The sequence below is a fragment of the Bos grunniens genome, chromosome 23 (assembly GCF_055505025.1).
Source record: "Bos grunniens cultivar Pamir isolate PY7600 chromosome 23, Bosgru_T2T1.0, whole genome shotgun sequence".
NCBI classification, from domain to species: Eukaryota; Metazoa; Chordata; class Mammalia; order Artiodactyla; family Bovidae; genus Bos; species Bos grunniens.
In genome coordinates, this window is record NC_141187.1 from 50,679,432 (window position 1) to 50,688,657 (window position 9,226).

General features: G+C 47.3%; 1 pseudogene across 1 annotated transcript; it reads left to right on the forward strand.

Annotated features, from left to right (window-relative positions):
• The first annotated feature begins 1,449 nt into the window (after positions 1–1,449).
• Positions 1,450–8,653, forward strand: LOC147347814 (lymphokine-activated killer T-cell-originated protein kinase pseudogene; annotated as a pseudogene). The gene is made up of 2 exons (XR_015152576.1): positions 1,450–2,299; positions 5,071–8,653. The product of XR_015152576.1 is annotated as a lymphokine-activated killer T-cell-originated protein kinase pseudogene (transcript).
• The last annotated feature ends 573 nt before the right edge of the window (positions 8,654–9,226 follow it).

Sequence of the window (9,226 nt, forward strand, 5' to 3'; positions counted from 1 at the left end):
TAAAGCTACTAAAGATGTTATAGTTTCAAAGAGAGAAGACAGTAAAGAGATGGAAATCTTTACTTTATTTCCCAGAACCCATCTCAGGCAGAAGAGGGTCCATGCCTCGTGAACTCAGAGGAAGCAGACGCTTGGGAAAGTTTTAGTGGTAATTCATATCAAATTGTCTAACACACAGGAAGTGCCCAGAATGGTATCCAGAATGATTTGGTACGGCATCCTCTTTACCCGCGTCTCTGATGACGGACATTTAGATTGCCTTCGTGTCCTGGCTCCTGTGAACAGTGCTGCTATGCACACTGGGGCTCATGCACCTTTTTAGTTGCGGCTTTTCTGGATATACGCCCGGTAGCGGGCTGTTGGGTCACGTGCTAGCTGTGGTTTCAGTTTCTGAGGAAGCCCCACACTGTTTTCCATAGTGGTTGCGTCAATTCACACTCCCACCGGCAGCGCCTGAGGGTTCCCTTTCCTCCACACCCTCTCCAGCGATATGGGTACCAAGGAGTAAAGGGCAGGGTGGGAGAAATTGGGAGCTTGGGATTGGCACATGTACACTGTTGATCCTGTATATAAAGTAGATACATAATGAGAACCTGCTGTGCAGCACAGGGAACTCTATTTAACGCTCTGCGGGGACCTGAATGGGAAGGAAGTCCAGGAGGGAGGGGACTCTTGTCCACGTGTGGCTGACTCATTTTGCTGTGCAGTAGAAATAATACAGTGTGTACAGCAACAATACTCCAGTAACAATTAATCTAAAAAAAGAGTCACCGGGACACCTATCGGCTCCAGCTTGCTGTTGAGGGTCTGCCTCCTGCGCTGCTAGAAGAGGCAGCACATTCAGGTGGGGAGAAGGAGGAAAGCCGTGTGCAGCTCAGACCCTGGTGTCACAGGTGAGCGAGGAGGATGGAAGGACGTGCTGGGATTTCGCGGCCTGGAGGTTGCAGAAGCTGACCTCAATCCTAAAGAAAGAAAAGGGGCAGATGAAGGCAGGCACAGAGGAGAGGAGAAAGTTCCAGATTAAACAAAGGGCTTGTTCTCTTTACCGCTCTTCAGTGAACGACGACAGCTTCTCTGGAGAAACCCCCTGAGGAACACTCAAGCCCCCTCTTCACAGGAAGCTCTATTACTCCTGGTGCACGGGGGCGGCTCCCCCAGCCTCCTCGTCTATGGAAATGTTCCTATCTCCCTAAAATAAAACCTTAATGGAGTTAGGATTATTTAACTAATCCTCTCCTTTTAAATGAACAGTGAAAACGGAAACCTTTAAATGATGTGCTGGAGGTTATTTATGTGTTTAAGAAATGAGTTTCTTCAGCGTAATAATTTTAGCATTGCCAGTCTCACAGTTAATGACTAAATAAATGGCTCCCACTTTCGGTTTTGGTAAATATTCCTCACTCCATCATCATTTACTCTCTTAGGGGAGCCGTAGATGGCACCATAAACTCAGCGCGGAGAATTGGTTCAAGTTTCTTTGATGCAATATTTAGCAGAAACTGCCTATCACATCCTTTAGAGGAGATAATGGATTTTTCTCCTTTTCTGGAAAGTCTGTAACTATGACAGTCACAAAATGAGCGTTTTATCCTCTCTGGACCTGAGTCTACTCTAGTTCTCAAATTGTGCAGATTTAGACATCGGCACGAGGCTAATTCTCTCCCATCCTGTAAATGCCCAGCCTTTGTCACCGCCTTCACTAGAGAAGGAAGTGATCCCCTGGTCTAGGACAGGGCACCTCCCCAGGCCTGCCGACTGTGGGCAGCTGAGTCAGCGACCCCTGACCCGGCAGGCGTGTTGCAGGCTCACGAGGCCTCACATTCAGACTTCTCCCGCCATAGCAAAGTGCCATCTGCAACCACAGCAGAGGTCAGCCCTGGAGTCCACGCTGCGCCCACATGTCCTAGAAGAGGCACTCTGCTGTGAGCCCTGGAAGGCAGGCACCACGGGTCACCCCCAAGCTCAAGGTGCCATGATGAGGAGCTTCCCAGGTGGCTCAGAGGGAAAGAATCCGCCTGCCAATGCAGCAGGTGCAGGAGACGCGGGTCGGATCCCTGGGTCGTAAAGATCCCACATGCCACAGGGCAGCGATACACCATGAGTACCGGGCCTGTGCTCTAGAGCCCGGGAGCCGCAACTACTGAAGGCTGCCTGGAGCCTGTGCCCCGCAACAAGAAAAAAAAAGAAAAAACGACACCGAAACGAGAAGCTCACGCACTGCAACTAGAGAGAAACCCCCACTCAGCACAAGTAGAGAAAAGGCCGCACAGCAGTGAAGACCCAGCACAGCCAAAAACAAGTGAGTAAATAAAAATTTTAAATAATTCAAAAAGGAAAGTGACTTTATTTTAAAAAAGAAAAGACTCTGTGATGGGAAGATTGCACCCGCCCCACCCCCACCCAACGCATCCCTCTGGCCCTCCGTCTTCTGGATTTTTCCCGAAGCCCCGTCTCCCTCTAGCTTGCCAAACGTGTGCTTCTTGTGTCTTGCTCCACCACTGTCTCCCTCCCTGCAGTGTGAGCTCTGGGGCAGGCGCTTTGCTCTGTTTTGTACTAGCTGGGCGAGTGGACCTCAAAAAATACGTAGTGAGGAATAACTCAAGTGCCCCAGAGTCTAGGAGGGCACTGGAAACACAACAGGTACCCGAGAGACCGTTGCTGAACGCACGAGGGGTCTGTGGGTGTACGCGTGTCGTGGCATCCCATCCCACACGACAAGGAAACTGAGGCACCACTGGTTCCGCAGGTTCCTCGGGGCCCAGCGAGGGGGGGACAACACAGAGGATGCACTCTTAGCTCTGCGTGCCTGCTAAGTCGCTTCAGTCGTGTCTGACTCTGTGCGATCCCACGGACTGTAGCCCACCAGGCTCCTCGGTCTGTGGGATTCTCTAGGCAAGAACACTGGAGTGGGTTGTCATGACCTCCTCCAGGAGATCTTCCTGACCCAGGGGTCGAACTCGCCTCTCCTGTGGCTCCTGCATTGCAGGCGGATTCTTCACCTCTGAGCCACTGGGGAAGCCCCTAACTTAGCTTGACGGAGTGTCCAACCTCTTGCAACAATGCAAAACTGAATAGGATTGTTTACTGCGGAAACAGACCATTGAGAATGCAGAGATTTATCGATATAAACATGCACATTTTAATTACAGCTTGTAACTACGAGTAGCTTAGAGACAAAAAATCTAATATCTGGCCCCAGTTCTCTTTTGGAGTTACCTGTTTATCCGTGGATTGCTTCTCCGTCTGCTTCTGCATCATCAACATATATTTTAAAATATTTATTGTGCATCTATTTTGTGTTGAGCGCTGTTCTATGCATAGAATACACCCAGTGAACAAAAAACCATCCTGTCCTTGTGAAGTCCACCGCCTTGCAGGGGAGAGAGATAATGAGTTATGAGTATGAGAAGAAAAGGACATTGTAAAACATGTTAGAAAGTGGTAACTATGGAGAGGAAAATTAAGTTGAGCAGGAAAAGGGGGCAAGAACACCTGGACGAGTGTAGGGACCATGGCCCGACGTGCAGGAGGGAGCCAGGAGGGGAGGGGCCAGAACCAAGGCCTGAAGGGTGGCGCCTGACACATCCAAGGAGGGAGGAGGCCGGGGTGGCTGCTCCAGGGTCCAGGGCCAGCAGTGAGAGATGGGACCGGAAGTGATCAGGGCCGGAGGCCCCAGGGAAGACCTCGGCCTTTTTCCGGGGGCAGCTAGGAGCCCACTGCAGGGTTTCAGAAGAGCTGCCACACCACAAACTTTCATCTCAAAAGGATCCTCTGTGTCTGTGTTGAAAGTAAACTCCAGGGGACAGAGGTTGGGGTAGGAAGGTCAGGTCAGAGGCTCCACGTGAACCCAGACAAGAGCCGATGGTGGCTCGAAATAGACCAGGAGCAATTGAAGTGGAAAGGGCCCTCCGAACTCTCTAACATACCAATTATTTGTACCTTCAAGCCTGAAGCCACGCAGCTGCTTCTCTGTCTCTCTTTTTGGCTAACTTTTATGGAAAAATGTATAAGTTCTCCGTGTAGAGTTTGATAAATATTCTCAAAAAGAACACACTTGCCACCCGAATGGGAGTCTCAGAGGTCTCACTGTGCCTCCTAGCCCCCACCCTCTTCTCCAAAGGTGAGTAGCCTTAAGCAGTGTGGATTAGGGGTTTTTTTTTTGGAGGGGGGGTGGTTTGGGAGGTTGATGTGGACCATTTTTAAATTTGTTATTGAATTTGTTACAATATTGCTTCTCTTTTGTGTTTTGGTTTTTGGGCCGTGAGGCATGTGGGATCTTAGCTTTCCCATCAAACCCACACCCCTTGAACTGGAAGATGAAGTCTTAACCACTGGACTGCCAAGGAAGCCCCCAGTTGTTGTTTTTTAATTTATTTGACTATAGAGCAATTATATGAGTCTTTTATGTCTGGCTTTTTTTTTTTCAGTGACATTTCAGTGTATAGCAATAGCTGGTTCATTTCATCAGATTTCCAGCCGTTCTATTTCCACCATTTACTCTATTTTCACCATTTACTCTATTTTCTTTATTACTAATCACTGTCATTTAAAATTCACGTCAATGTACCTGCATATCTGCTAGCAGCAGGTTTTTTTCTATCATCTATTTTTGCTCTTTGGGCTGGATACCAGTACTGTGCATGGAAACTTGTAAGAGCTGTGAATGATGTCTTTTTTCCTGAAAGGATTTATTTGTGCTTCTGGCAAACAGAGCACTTTAATCTAATCTGTGATTGAGCTGATCCAGAACATGGTTTCAACCTCAGAGGCTGGTTCATTTCTCACTCGCCCTTACTGCTGGGGTTCCACCTGCCAACCAGGGGTTCCTTCAAGGACCCCTCCTCGTGGGTAGACGCTGAATCCAAAGTTCTGTCTTTGCAGTACTATCAGACTGCTGAAATCTCTGTTGAGCTTCTCAGCCTCAGAGCAGTCACTTCCTGCTTATCTTCACAGCTTTTCTGCTGCAAATAAATTGGCAAATAGCTCAAGAGAAAAATAGCAGAGCACCCAGGCTCGTCTCCCTGCGGTTTTGAGGGTCTGAGAACCCTGTGGTCACTTCCTCTTTCCCAGGATGCCGCCTGGAATGTATAGGCTGAGCAGCTGGCAGAAACCCAACCAAGAAGACAGGAAGGAACAAGTGGAAACTGCAGAAGGTGACCCCCACCCTCAGATAAGACAGCAAATCTCTACGGAATGGCTGAGATCGGCGCTACCCTCGGGAATCTAATGAACACGGGTGAAGGTTGCCGTCTTACCCCCATTCAATCCGTCTGTTATGGTTTCTGCAAAACTCAGATGGATTTTCACGGATGCGTACTCAGTTGCTAAGATGTGTCCGATTCTTTGCGACCCCATAGACTATAGCCTGCCAGTCTCTTCTGCCCATGTTTGGGATTTCCCGGGCAGGAAAACTGGAGTGGGTTGCCATTTCCTTCTCCAGGGTATCTTCCTGACCCAGGGATCGAACCTAAGTCTCCAGCAGCTCCTGCATTTATTTTTCATATTTTGTTTGATTATTTGTCTAGGCTTTGCCAGGTCTTAGCTGTGGTGTGTGGGATCTAGTTCCCTGACCAGGGATTGAACCAAGACCCCTGCATCAAGAGCTCAGGGTCTTACCCACTGGACTACCAGGGTAGTCTGAGCAGGTGGGCTATCGCTTTATCGCTGAGACCCCAGGGAAGCCCTGGATTTTCATGAATGATTGTAGATTACCAAAAACTTACCCAATGAGTAGTCCCAAATGTAGCTGCTGAATCAGAGCTGGTATCTAATCTAAACCAGAACAGATCAACACTGCCTTTGGTACTTGGGTTGCGACTATCCATCTGGCAGTGAGTTCTTTTAAAACCTTCTTGGGAGAGAGAGCCAAAGCAGCTGTGTTTCATCAAAAGGACCGAAGTGCAGGTTCACCACCTTACCCCAAGTGAGTCCCCAAGGACACACTCACCCTCCTGCTCTCTGTCGTCTTGACAGTCCCCAGAATACCATGCTGGTCTACTGTGCTCCTGGCATCATGCTAATTGGAAGGGCAGACAGGAAGTGGTGAGGGCTTTGGAGGCTAGAGTGAAATGTGTGTGTCAGAACATAACAATTCTTTAAGCTTCCCAAGTCCTGCCATACTGATGAAGATCTAAGAGGTCGGTGCCTCTTACAGGGATGCCCTCTAAGGTAAATGATTACCTCATATAAAATGGTCCATGGCTTGGGGACACTTTGGATTTGGGGGGCAGCCTATATTGCACTTGATACTATTTCTTGAGTGCTGGGCTTGAGTGAGGCCCACAGTATAAGGGGCTCTCCAGAAATTCTAGGTTTCAGTGCAGCCCATCCTGCCACTGAGGCCACATAATTTATCAGCTCCATCGGTGCTAGACGTATCCAGAGCGGAATAAGATGCTGTGAAGGACCTTAGACAAGCCCCGGTAGGAGACTGGCAGTGCAGAATATCGAGGGTTCTAGACCGAGGTCATGGCCGTTCCATTTCAGGGACTATTTACTGTGAAAACACTCCTATTTAAAAACCAGCTCCTGGGAAAAGCCCGGCGGATTCACAACGACAGTTGCCGAGTCCGTGTGTTGGCAGGTGGGACCCCCAGGCGGCCGCAGACTGTTTGGGGCACTCGGGACCAGTTTTCAAAACAGCCTTTCCCTGGACGTCTCGTCGTCCTGCCTTGTGGCTCCAGGCCTTGCGCGATTATTACAATGGAAGAAACCAATAATTTCAAGACACCAAGCAGATGATGTGAAAAAAGGAAATCTGCATGATGTTTAAGTCCATGTGTAAATATCCCTGCCTCTCCTTTTATGCAGAGGCTTGGCTGTGGTACTGGAGTAAGTGTCTACCTTATGAAAAGATCTCCAAGAGGTTTGTCTCATTCTCCTTGGGCTGTGAAAAAGATTAATCCTAGATGTAATGATGTTTATCAGAGTATGTATCTGAAGAGACTAACTGATGAAGCTAAGAATTTGAAAAGCCCCAATCATCCAAGCGTTATAGCTTTCACTGAAGCTGGCGATGGTTGTCTGTCTTGCTTTGGAATATGGAGGTGAATAGTCTCTGAATGACTTAATAGAAGAACAAAATAAAGACAGCCAAGATCCTTTTCCAGCAGCCATACTTTTAAAAGTTGCTTTGAACATGGTAAGAGGGTTAAAGCATCTACACCAAGATAAGAAACTGCTCTGTGGAGACATGAAGTCTTCAAATGTTGTTATTAAAGGTGACTTTGAAACAATTAAAATCTGTGATGTAGGAGTCTCTCTACCATTGGATGAAAACATGACTGTGACTGCCCCTGAGACCTGTTCCGTTGGCACTGAGCCTTGGAGACCTAAGGAAGCTCTCGAGGAGGATGGTATTATTACCGACAAGGCAGACATACTTGCCTTTGGCCTTGCTCAGTGGGAAATGATGACTTTATCTATTCCACACATCAATCTTCCAGATGATGATGATGATAAAACTTTTGATGAAAGTGACTTTGATGATGACGCATACTATGCAGCTTTGGGAACGAGGCCGCCTATTAACAGGGAAGAACTGGATGAAACGTACCAGAGAATAATTGAGCTCTTCTCTGTGTGCACTGAGGAAGATCCTAAAGGTCGTCCTTCGGCCACGCACGCAGTGGAAGCTTCAGAAATGGATGTCCTGTGGTCACCTCATACCCATGACTACTGGAGCCTCAAGTATGGCTCATGTACACAGCCGTTCTGTTTACAACCATACATTTATGTAGCTATTATGATGATCCATAATTATTAGCTGGAAGTGGCCTATTTTAGGACCATAGATAGTACCTTAGTAACATCTGACCAACTGTTTCTATTACAAAGGTATTTCATGTATGCTTATGTTAATAAGCTGGAGAAGGCAATGGCACCCCACTCCAGTACTCTTGCCTGGAAAATCCCATGGACAGAGGAGCCTGTTGGGCTGCAGTCCATGGGGTCGCTAAGAGTCGGGCACAATTGGGCGACTTCACTTTCACTTTTCACTTTCGTGCATTGAAGAAGGAAATGGCAACCCACTCCAGTGTTCTCGTCTGGAGAATCCCAGAGACGGAGGAGCCTGGTGGGCTGCTGTCTATGGGGTCACACAGAGTCGGACATGACTGAAGTGACTTAGCAGCAGCAGCATGTTAATAAGCACTTGAGATTGTAGAGAGTTTTCTATAAAGTTTAAGAAACTAGTCAAAAATTTGAACTTTATATAGATTTTAAAAGAATGCTGTAAAACTGATGTCTAACGTTAATCTGGACTGAGTGACTATTCGATTGATGATCTTTCTCAGATGTTCTCTATTTAATGGATCTACTGAAATTAGACTTTGTGTATTACAAAATAAGTCTACATTTGCTTACCTTTTAAAACAAACCTTTTGCTGGCCTTTCTTGGCTGATGTGCATATTAAATGCAGTCGCTGAGACCAGAGACCTGGGACAAGGCTCAAAAAAGTGGTTCCCTGGGTATATCTAAACAGTTTTGCTTAAGGCTCATCTTGTTCCAGAGCTTTGGTTTTTGCTTTAATTTATTGAATGTATTTTCTGTACTTGTATCTTTAATACTTTTATTTACTGATCTGTATCTTAAGCATATCATAGTATTGGTATAAAAATAAAACCCTAAAAGGACTATACAGAATAAAGGACTTGTCAGTTACCCAAAGGTGTGTTATCCTATTTTGTACTCTACTGAATTGAGTGTTGTCATTAAACTTACTGAGTGAAAGTTTAAAAAAAAAAACAAAAAACAAAACAGCTCCAGGACTTCCCTGGCAGTTCAGTGGTTAAAACTCCATGCCCCCAAGGCAGAGGGCGGCGGTGGGAGGGCGGGGGGGTGGGGGGTCGGGGGGTGAAGCGGTGGGGGGGTGGGGGGTGGGAGTGGGGGGGAGGGGGGAGGGGGTTGGGGGGTTAGTGTGTGTGTGTGTGTCTGTGTGTGTGTGTGTGTGTCTGTGTGTGTCTCTGTGTGTGTGTGTCTGTGTCTGTGTGTGTGTGTCTGTGTGTGTCTCTGTGTGTGTGTGTGTGTCTGTGTGTGTGTGTGTACGTGTGTGTCTCTGTGTTTGTGTGTCTGTGTGACTAGTTACGAGCCAAAGATTAGAGAGGAAAAAGCCTTTGAAGTATATAAATAGCCTGATGAACTCAAATATACTATATGTCTGGAGAATCATAGGACAAAGCGATTTCCTTTTTCATCTACAGAGTGAAGGGGTTCGCATGGACGAAC